This window comes from Periplaneta americana, chromosome 6 (genome assembly GCF_040183065.1).
Source record: "Periplaneta americana isolate PAMFEO1 chromosome 6, P.americana_PAMFEO1_priV1, whole genome shotgun sequence".
Lineage (NCBI taxonomy): Eukaryota > Metazoa > Arthropoda > Insecta > Blattodea > Blattidae > Periplaneta > Periplaneta americana.
In genome coordinates, this window is record NC_091122.1 from 86,428,839 (window position 1) to 86,440,920 (window position 12,082).

The 12,082-nt window shown below is 36.5% G+C and overlaps 1 long non-coding RNA gene across 1 annotated transcript in view; it reads left to right on the forward strand.

Moving 5' to 3' along the window:
• LOC138701468 (uncharacterized) overlaps positions 1-12,082 on the forward strand; it is a 551,526-nt gene that overhangs the window by 78,953 nt on the left and 460,491 nt on the right. The window lies entirely within an intron of this gene.

Sequence of the window (12,082 nt, forward strand, 5' to 3'; positions counted from 1 at the left end):
ATGATATGATATGAATCCTGTACAAGTAATCACTCGACAGCCGGGACAAATTTAGCACGCTCGTAGCGCGGGCTAGCGAAATGTCTATGCATAGCATCCTACTTGTCTTCTATCATGTTAAGGAATTTCTGTACAGTTCTCAAAACTAAATTTTCCATTTTTGTAACACATTAGATCTTGAAAACCAAGTTCTGTCCGCAGTCAGGAGGTAAAGCAAGCTTTAGGACTGTGAAACAGCTGTCCCTGTCAGTATCTGAGATTGTCCGTAAACGAGAGTTAACTTTATCATTATTTCTATATTATTTCAATTGGGACATAAAAATCTGTCCGTATTTGAGGAGTGTCCGTATTTTGGGGGTGTCCGTAAGGAGAGGTTTCACTATATATCTCTGGGTCAACTCATAATCATGCAAGAAAGTTGAGACGAGGAGGTTAAGAGAAGAACATCAATGAGATTGAACAAATTTTGTCTCTAAAATTCATCCTTCTTGACAAATTCTTCATCTCCGGCTAAAAACTATGTTTCGGACAGCGGCGTCTTCCCAGTTATGCTCTATGGAAGCCAAACCTGGTCGCTGACAAATACCCAGACGAATATGTAAAGAATAAGACAACGCAAGATAGGAAAGAAAATACTGCACGTCTCCTGGACAGATATAATCAGCAAAAAGAAGTAATGATCCGGACAATCATGAAGACACATAGCTGTCCAAGAAGTAGAAATCGGACAGTCACGTTCTGAGGGCTCAAGCAGTATTCATGTTCAACTGTATGGGATCGAGGAAAAAAAGAAAAAGAAGCCAGGGCAGAACGAGGAGGCGTTTGTCATTCCTGTTCACAGAAACAACAGGAGGTCCATACCTGTGGAGTAACGGTCAGCACGTCTGGTCGCGAAACCCAATATGAGCAAATGTTGGGTAACTTTCGGTGCTGGACCCCGGACTCATTTCACCGGCATTACCACCTTCAAAACATTCAGACGCTAAATAACCTGAGACGTTGATAAAGCGTCGTAAAATAACCTACTAAAAAAGTAACAGGAGCAGTATGGCCCAGAACAGCAATATACCGAGAAGATTGGGAAAGTCTAGAAAGGAGAGCGCTTCAAACCATAAAAATGTAAATAGGAGGGACCGAGGAAAAGACTTAAAAGAAGATACTCAAAATTCAAGCCAACCAATATTTGGATTTGCTCTGTGCTTCATAAATATGGTGAAGCATGTGAATAGTTTATCTATAGCCAATATAACATATATGAAGGTTGAAAATGAAATGATGTGTGGAAGCCCAATGTACAAAAAACGAGAAAGAAAAATAGAAATACGTGTAAAAGTGACTTATGAATGGCTTAGGCTATAAGAATAAATAAAATTATAAATAAGGATGTCGAAAATAAGCTCTTATATTCTCTTCTGTTAAAAAAACTGAAGTTACCAATCGCACATATATATTGCTACACAGATAAAAGCCACAATTACATCCAAACACTCCGGACATCAGGGCTAAACTGTAATAGGAAAGTACTGAAAATTTCATGCTATCAGCATTGATAGCGGAGATGAGATAACGTAATGAAGAGCAGTGGATTACAAATGTATGCCGCGCGAGTACTGGAGGGTTAAAGTTAGTAGCCCTATAATACGCCAGCACAATTCTGTCTCATACATAAATGTTGCAGTGCAGCAAATTTCTTGGGAATTTTCAGGACAAATTAAGTAAGCTTAAATATTTATTCATTGAGAAATAGGTAGATTACACATTATTTTGTATTTAATCTTAGCGTACACCTTCATTACTGAATATAAACGTAAGCACAGTTGTTACCTGCTTGGAAGTTACGTCGTGACGTGGACATAGCTACGAGTATGATGAAAAATAAATATCAAGACATAAAGAACCGGAGCGCTCTGCAAGACCAAATTCTAAATGACTGTGTTCCTTTTTATAATATTTTAACGTTGCAATTTATACAAAACATGTTGTATAATTATTAACTACAATTTAGGCATTTTTGAAATGTTAATGTAAATGGGTTTAATATTTCAAATTATTGTGGATACAAATGAATTAAAATACATACTTATCATCAGTCTTGTAATATGTTTCATAAGATTTTCACGAGTCGCCACTGAACAGCAGGTTTCACAAAGACTCATCATAAGTCTTACCCAGCTCATTACCCGTTTATACAAAAGTAAAGAACTCAGTATTTTATAATTGGCAGTGATATTACAAGTATCCTTCAGGAATATTTCCAGAAGTTTCAGCCAATTTGTACACGACTGGTAAGGTGTGGTCTTGATAGCTAGAAGGAGGCAATTCTTATTAAACTTTTATCCACTGTCAATGTGACATCCTATTTTATTTCAGTAAGAGACGAGGCATCGTATCTGCATATGTCACGAAAATCCCACAATAACCTATTTAAAACTATCTGATTCTGCCAAAAATAGGCGAAAACGTTTATATTAACATTGGCTATATTAACAAGTGTTATTAAACTACAAACAATGATGTCTTATAACTGACAAATTAAATATTGTTGTATATTATTTAATGATACATTTATCTGAAACATCAACAAGAATTGTAAATTATTTAGTTCCAGATCGGAAAATTCCAAATTAAACTGACTAGAACTGAAGATTCTCGATAGATATTATTAGAGGTAATATCTTTTTTTAATTTTACTAATGGAGAGTACTTAAATGTTCGTCATTCATCCATATTATGAAGCCAGTTGTATAGAGCAATTTACCGACAGAATTGTTGCTCAGGGTGCGCTACATCCGCGATGAGGTGAGATGATGATGGAGATTTTTTGGGCTGCCACAGAAAAACCGGAGCTCCCGTAGAATAACGGAATGTCCAACACAGATTAAAAATCGGGAATGCTATTTTCAATGCTTAATATAACGATAACGTCTAAATCGTAATGTTTATTATCTGTCATTCAGTCATTTAGCTGAACAAGTAGAGTTTCAGCTTGGTATGTCAAAGACTGAGATTTAAATTCCGACGAGTTCGAGCGGAATTCAACGACAGTGCTTATGGAAGATTTTCGTTGGTACTACAATTTATCCTTTCATCGTTACTTACACCATTTCTCCGTTAGTTGTCATCTTCATTCTGGAGTAAAATAGGTCGACCTCTCTTCGTGTAGCACAGGTAACTGGAAAACGGCTAAGTGATGTACAAGTTCTAGTGCATTGCTTCTAGAGGATAATACTTAAAGTCTCAACTGATGAGAACCGAAGTACTGACCGTTGGAAAAAAATAGGAACCACTTTCATGGTTTTTATTTTATCGTTATATAAAATATAAAGACAAAGCTTTGCATTGTTGCAAAAATTCTAATTCGAAATTTTGATTTACATACAAGTTTTAGCATCTTTCTCGGTAGGAAATAGTAATTTGAGATATTCAGTATGTCTGCCTACCTGTCTGTCTATCTGTCTGCCGTATGTATATAGCCATTTCTCTTCAGCAATTAAACGGAGTTTTTTCACAGATTCTGAGTCATTTATTCAGGAATAATGGGTATGGCACAAAATTATGTTTACTAAATGAGCCATTCAGAGTAGAAGTGGTGTAAGTCAAAAATGGGTAATTAGGGTTAAAGTAAACATTCTGTAAAATATAGCGCAATATTCAATTTATTTAAAATATTAGTAGTCAGTGGATAGCAAGAATGGCATATTAATTGTTATATTGTGCTGTATTTTACAGAATTTTTACTTTAAACCTCATTACCCAATTTTGACTTACACCACTTTTGCTCTGAACGGCTCAAATATTAATTAATGAGTCCTTATTTGAAGTCTGAAATACACAATGGGGAGTTAGTTTTAAACAAATTAAAACTTTTCTTTGTGAATTTTTTAAGTTAAGTAGAATGGACTGAGAAATGAGTCAGCGAATTTAGTATAGACAAGAAAACTTGCTCCTAAGAGGAATTAATTATTGCATGCAATAATACTTCTAGTCCTACTTTTAGTTGCAATATTTGTGTGTATTTTTGCATAACAGCTCGACAAAATAGGCGAAAAGCAGTAATGATTACGAAAATGAAATTATTATGGAGAAAAAAATCAACTGAATAGTACGCGAGGGCGCGTTTATGCAAGGAGATTTGAAGCTACGGTTAAGAAATTATGAGAGCACGAAGCCGGAAGGACACCTGTCTCACTCTGTGTCGCCGTTCCATTGGAGCAACATAGAAACATTTTGAAATGTAAAAGCTAAACAGTAATATCAGTCGCAATATTGTAAGGAAGTGATGTGTTGTTGAACACATGAAAGATATACTACGAGTAGGTAGATGGGTAGATAGATGGATTATTGAGTAATATTATGCATACAGATGTACTATAATATCATAATTTTCTCTTAAGGGTACTAGGACGTGAAAATCGGCCAAAAATGTCATTTTTTGTTTTCATTGTTTTCGAATTCTTGAATAAATTCTCTATCCAAAAAAAAAAAATATATATATATATATATATATATTTTTTTGTAGGGGTTTCTGGGTTTAAATGCCCTAAAATAGGGAATTTAAAAATGGCGTCGTAGTTGCACGCCCCTTTTTTAAATGCCCAATTCAAGTTATTAAATATGTTATAATTTCTGGGCTATATATTGGAATATTTTGACCGGGTAAATTTCTTTGCTGTTGTTGGTGCTTCTGGATACTCTGAAACTGCAAAGAGCATAACACAGCCCAGTGGAAAGCACTCCTGTTTTGTTTTGAATAACCTCGTGTAAATTTTGTTGCAAAAAGAATCTTTGTGGTGTTATTTGCATCAGTTTTATTCAGCATTATTAGTGTGTGTGTGTGTGTGTGTGTGCGTGTGCATGTGCGTGTGTGTGTAGTAAAAATGGGCAGATTAAAGAAGTTTGGCAAAAGAAAACCAGTGTTTAATGGTAATGTAAGTAAAAGCAAACATAATATAAGTGAACATAACCTGTCAGAGCCTAGCTGCAGTAGAGAAGTGCATTCAGCTTCTGCAAGAAAATTGTCTCACATAAAACCAGAGTGTGATGACAACTTTTATTTTAGTGATGAGGGATATTCAAAGGGTTTTATCATTGTGGACATTCAATTATTATCTAATTTGGTGAAGAAAACTGTACAGTGTAAGTATTGTAATGGCGTCGACTGTGTTGAACTTACAGAAAATAAAAATAGTAGGCGAGGGCTTGCAACTAAACTGTCTGTTGTTTGTAATAAGTGTAAAGTGTCTGCTTCAAGTATGACATCCAATAAGGTAGGGAAAACAAAATGTTATGAAGTAAATTTAAGATTTGTATATGGAATGAGAAGTATTGGCAGAGGCAGGAAGCCAGCACAAACTCTGTGTGGTATAATGGATCTCCCACCACCAACTGCCAAATTTAATTTCTGCACTTCCCAACTGTTGAAATGTCTGGAAGAAGTAGCAAAAAAATCTATGATAAATGCTATAGAAGAAGCAGTGGCTCTAAATGAAAACAGTAGGGACATAACTGCTGCTTTCGATGGGTCCTGGCAGAAGCGAGGCCACACTTCCCTCAATGGTGTCATCACTGCAACTTCACTAGACAATGGGAAAGTAATTGATGTCGAATGTTTGACAAAATTCTGCCATAATTGTAAATCAGACCAGCCTGGACATGTTTGCATGAAAAATTATGATGGCTTCAGTGGTGGGATGGAGAGCGATGGAGCAGTAAAAATTTTTCAGAGGTCTGAGAATTTATATCAGGTCACGTATGTGAATTATTTAGGGGATGGGGACTCAAAGGGATATAAGAAAGTTGAAGAATTAAATGTTTATGGGAATGTGGAAGTAAGTAAGCTGGAGTGCTGTGGACATGTGCAAAAGAGAATGGGAACAAGACTAAGAAAATTATGTAAAGACATGAAAGGTAAAAAATGTTCTGATGGTAAACCGCTAACAGGGAGAGGGCGACTAACAGATAGTGCAATAGATCAGTTGCAAACCTATTATGGACTGGCCATAAGGAGGAATGCTGGAAAAGATGTAGAAAAAATCAGAAGAGCAGTGTGGGCAATATACTTCCACAAGTATAGCACAGATGAGGAGCCATATCACACGTTATGTCCTCCAGGTACAGATGAAGACTGCTGGTGTGGGTACAATAAAGCTTCAGTCACTGGAAATAAGTATTCCCATCAGCATTCACTGCCTCCAGCTGTGATGGATGAAATAAAACCCATCTTTAGGGACCTCAGCAACCAGGAGTTATTGAAAAAATGCTTAAATGGGAATACACAAAACCCTAATGAAAGCTTTAATCATTGTATATGGGAGCGCATCCCAAAAACAGTTTTTGTGGGTTTAAAAACCTTAAAATTGGGTGTATTAGATGCAGTCATCTGTTTTAATGATGGTTGTGTAAGTAGATTAAATGTGTTGGAGAGTTTGGGCATTGAAGTGGGCTCAAATACAAAAACTGCACTTTACACCACTGACAAGAAGCGCTTCGAAGACAGTGAAAAGTTTGCTTTGCAAATGACTAAAGAGGCCAGAACAAGAAAGAGGAATGCCAAAAGGAGGAGAGAGGACCAAGAAGCACAGGAGCAGGATGAGTATGGGGCTGGAATGTTCTAGATTGGTGAGTGAAGTACAAAATACACGTTTTCAGTGATTTTTGCATTTTCCCGTAACCTTGATTTTTCAAAACTTAGGTACACTTATCTCATAAACTAATGAAGATAGAGTCATGAAATTTTTGTGGCAGGTACATATTAATTAACTCTTTAAAATGAATGGAGTGGTTTTCTTTTAAACTTCATCATTGAATTTTTAAAAATTCAAATCTAAGGAAAATTATTGGAAAAAAATTATGTTAATAATTTTTTTTTAATTTTGTACACATGTGATGTTTAGTCAAGAAAGTAGTGCATTCATTTTGTCATTTGATATGTTCTTATTGTACCACAAAAAAATTAGAGAGGTCTGACTAAAATTCTATGAGATGTGTGTACCTAACTGATGAACCATGCATAAGAATTTATTTTCTAATTACCTTATTTGGGGACATCCTATAAATATTCTATTGGAGATAAGTGATTTAATTTTTCATGAAAAGATAATATAAACATTGTTTAATGCATGGTATAATTTTCATAAACCTGTGACATAGGAATGCTTCAGTAGAGCCTATATGTTATTTGCTAGTTCAAGAGCTAAAATAGGCACTCGTCACGTCCCAGTACCCTTAAATCCAATGCACGGGTCTTCTGAGCGTACGTGCTTTGTACCCAAAACAAGTCCTACTTTGTAGGTTTCACCTCCCTCACCTATGATTAGATCCAACCACTCTCTAAAATAACACACAGATTAAAATGAAAATGACACAAACAAAACACATATACTATATCCTAACCTAAAGCAGACATAAAATGAAAGATGTACAGAGAAATCATGTGTAATTTTCGTGATTTATTTTTATACCCGTTTATGTGTTACAATTATAAACCTGTTTCTAACGAACACTATTTACCATACATTTATCTAGCATCAGTGGAGTGAAATAACGAAGTGTAATTTTGTTTAGATTAAGCCGAGAATTAGTCACCGGATAACTTAATATTCGCTTTTCTGTCATATAAAACCCCTGACAATTCTAAATCAGTATTCAGTCCTTGCAGTATTCGAACAAACGTGCAAGCTATTCTGAAAGCACGGCAGAGCAAGTGCCTTGATTTCGCGTACTACGCAAATGTGAGTGTGGTTAAATGGAGGGGGTCCCGGTAAGAAAATGCCAAGCCACATTTTTGGCCAAATTGAACTAATCATTCCATCTCATGGGAAATAATACATTTAAAATTATGGTGTCAAGAGTTTCTGCAGAAAACCTAACAGATGGCTCTATTATCCTTTGTATGTTCTTACCCTAATACTTCATGCACCTTCTGTAACGGCAAGACAATGTCAAGCAACAAAGGTAGTTTGGAGAGAATGGTGCACAGGAGGAAGCTGAAGTTTTCTAATGAATCAAATGATGAGGGCAGTGATTTCAGCTCTATTCTGAATATTTTCCACTTTATAAAGAAGAATTAACATCAAAAACTGAAATTTAGTTAAGTGTTGCTTGGCATTATATTGCCCTCAGAATGTTAAATGTAGATCTGTTGCTTGGACAAAGAACGCATTTCATTTCATAAGATATGTTTCTAATTGCTTTTTCATTATTTATTTAAAGTTATGATAACTGTCCATTAATGTCTAACGTTTTGTTCCTTTTATTACCGTATGTGAGTCAAGATATTCTTAAAATTAAAATTGTTGCTTGGCATTTTCTTGCCCTAATTTTTTGCAATATGTTGCTTAGCATTCTCTTGCCCTAAATATTGTAACTTTTTAAACTAAACAACAATGTAACTTTATTATCTCAACAATAATTCTTTTCTACAATTCACCTTAAACGCTCTCGTCAACAATAGGATATTCACTCAACACAGTTTTCGTTATAGCACTCCACTGACGACAATGACAATTTACTTGGACTGTTACGAACAACAATGAACTGTTAATTTTAACTAATGTTCACAAAACACTATTTACAAATCAGAACTGTCAGTTCTCAGTTCACAGTTCTTCTAGCTCAGTCACTCGAGTTCACAGTATCTCGAACCACAGACCTTCAGAGACAGTCCATTGTACTCGAACTCAGGTCCCTCCAACTGCGGTCCACTGCACTCGAACTCAGGTCACTCCAACTGCGGTCCACTGCACTCGAACTCAGGCCTTCGGATGCTGACACAGTTGCGGACGCACACTCAAGTCGAACTCCGGTACACAAGGCTGGCTGGCTTGCTCTGTTCACTGGCTTACTCACTGAATGGCTGAATAAACTGAAAACTGCTCAAGTTCGCTCGCGTTTCTTCTTTCATAGCTAAACCATAGTTACGAGAAATTTCTACGGGTGTCCTGAGATAGTTCTCTCGAATTATCTGGATATCTCCACTTCGACGGACTCCTCTGGACGATTCGGGAGGGTCCGTCCCCCCTTCACTCCGCAAGTAGCAGCTGCGCGCGCAACCTCCCTTCGCCGCGTTGACGTAATACACCCCCTCTGCCCTTCAGCATGCAGATGCTCCCCGTACCAGCGTTTCGTCTGCCTCGCGCCCTGTCGGACGCGTGTTCGAACCCCGTTGCAGCTGTCACAACATTTAATATTTATATGAGTGCATTACTATATTATTGAATTACCATCAAGTAGATTTCTGAGTTGTATAAACATATGAACTAATTTGACTTTCATAATACGGTATTTTATTTCTGGAAGAAAAAATGCATTATTAAACTATTGTTTCAACGATATCAGTAATACATTTCCTTCAAGATGACAATAGACCTATTTTGCCACGAGAAGAAGAAAAAGAGTTAGCTCACGGCAGATCTTCATTCAATAGTCCTGAATAAAAACCTAAATTGAGGAAGAGGTGCAAAATATGAAGGAAGTTAATCGAAATATATAACGAAATGAAGGTCGCGAATAATTTATATTTCAACAGCAGGTAAACCTGTCACGTCAGCAACAGTAGGAGAAATGTGCAAGTGTACTTTAAGGTGGTTGGATTTAGATGTAGATACAATTAAAAAAGTGTTCAATGGATTATGGGATTTAGGAGACTTTGATAAGCAAAATACTTATCTCTTCGGCAGTATTGAGGCCGGTCATGTAAAGCGAAGGTACAAGAAGAATTCCCCAGAAAATTGTTACAAACAATATACTTTCATTTTCAGAGTTAAAATTAATGGAAGGTCAGTGAGAGTTTAGAAAAAAATCATTTATGAGCATTGACGGTCTTCAAAATCATAGAGGACGAATGAACAACAGTAGAATGAATATGGAGTTCGAAGAGCTTTCTTGGAAGAAAGGGAGCGCAAGTACCATGACTGTAGACAGAAAAATGTGTGACCTCTGAAAATAAAGAAAATCAAACTTACAGATGTAATGAAGCTAATGGAATATGTCCTCCCCCAATCCACCATGTCTTTTACCTCAACTTGATATCTAATGATGATGGTGATGATGAGGAATATGATGTGAAAGATGTATAGGGTATTTCAAAAATCAGCTTAAACATTAAACCGCTATAAATATTATAATATTTGAGATAGGGAAAAAACAAAAACATCACAGTACTGGGCAAACAACGCGGTTTATAAAACATTGGGAAGAAGTCCGTCGTTCTATTGTTCAACGTACAGCATTCTGTCTGCGACAACATGCACAGCATTTTTGCAGATAATGTCTTGGAATATTGGCAATTTCTTGCGAGATGGCATCTTTTAGTTGAAGTAGGGTTGTTGGATGTGTCGGGAAAACTCGTTCTTTAAGGTAACCCCACAACCAAAATCGGCCGGATTGAAATCTGGAGAACGCGGAGGCAACATTGTTCGAAAGTGCCTACTGATGACACCATCGCCAAACGTCTGCGTAATTAAATGTTTTGGAGGGATAAAGATGTGGGGTGGAGCGCCATCTTGCATAAAGATTATTTTCCATATCGTGATTCCTTAGTCTAGGGATGACGAAGTTCTGTAACATGCTGTAGTAGTGCTCCCCGCTTACTGTAAGTCTGTCTTATTCCATTATTGTCCACATCAGTGAAGTAACGGTTAGCGCGTCTGACCAGGAAACTAGGTGGTCCGGGTTCGATTCCCAGTAGGGGCAAAGTTACCTGGTTGAGGTTTTTCCGGGGTTTTCCTTCAACCCAATATGAGCAAATGCTGGGTAACTGTCGGTGCTGGGCCCCGGACTCATTTCACCGGCATTATCACCTTCATTACATTCAGACGCTAAATAACTTAAGATGTTCGTTTTCCGATCAAAGTCATTAGTAGGCACTTCCCAAAAATGTGGCCTCCGCGTTCTCCAGATTTCAATCGGACCGACTTTTGGTTGTGGGGTTACCTTAAAGGTCGAGGTTCCCGACACATCCAACAACCCTACTTCAATTGAAAGATGCCATCTCGCAAGAAATTTCCAATATTCCAAGACATTATCTGCAAAATGCTGTGCATGTTGTAGCAGACAGAATGCTTACGTTGAACAAGAGAACGACGGACATCTTCCCAATGTTTATTAAACCCCGTTGTTTGGCCGACACTGTGATGGTTTTGTTTTTTCGCTATCTCAAATATTATAATATTTATAGAGGTTTAATATTTGAACTGACTTTTGAAATACCCTATATTTTAGGTTACTGTTTGTCTTTTGTGAAGTAACGAAATTAATATCAAGTTTCTTTGTCTTAAAGATGATAAATAATAGTTGAAAATATAACATTTCTAATGTCAATAAAACTTCACACTATAGTATAATTAGTAATTCTTTTGACCAAGACAGTGTCAAGCCACAGAATAGTATACATTATACATTAAATATAAAATTTGTAATATAAAATAGCAAAAAACATGTATAATATATTTCATATTTTCATTAAAGCTGTATCAGGGAAACTAATTATATATATAGAATCAATATTTAACTTTTTCTGTGATTTGAGGATTTGATCAAACATTCAACTTGCATTATCTCAAAAGTGTAAAAATGTGGCACTTTCTTACCGGGACCCCTTCATGCACTCATACAGGTTATATCTAGTGTATCTTATTCTTAAGATCATTATTTGCCAAGCAATGGAACTGATGTTTGCTTTAGATCACACTTTTATATGAATGTCAAGTATCTCCATCCTATTTCATTATATGTCATAGACTAGCTTAGCAAACAAGAAGGAAAGTTGCCCCGTACAGGAATAGCAATTATACGAGTACGTATGCAGAGACTCAGTTAACTTGTCGTTTAGCACAGCTTTTAAACAGGCTACAACATAGCCTTGAATAGAAACTTGGTATAGTTGAGAAAGAAATATGAGTAACAAACACTTGAATGAAGGTAGTCGTGTGGCTTTGAAAGACCCTTACCGTTTTTTACTCGGTGGAACTTGTTTTTGTTCCGTTAAGGAATGTGTTACTAAGTGTCCCATGCTGGAAGATTGCTTATAACCCTACCAAAAGATTCTTACGAGCTGTACACGAGCCACAGACGTAAATCATAG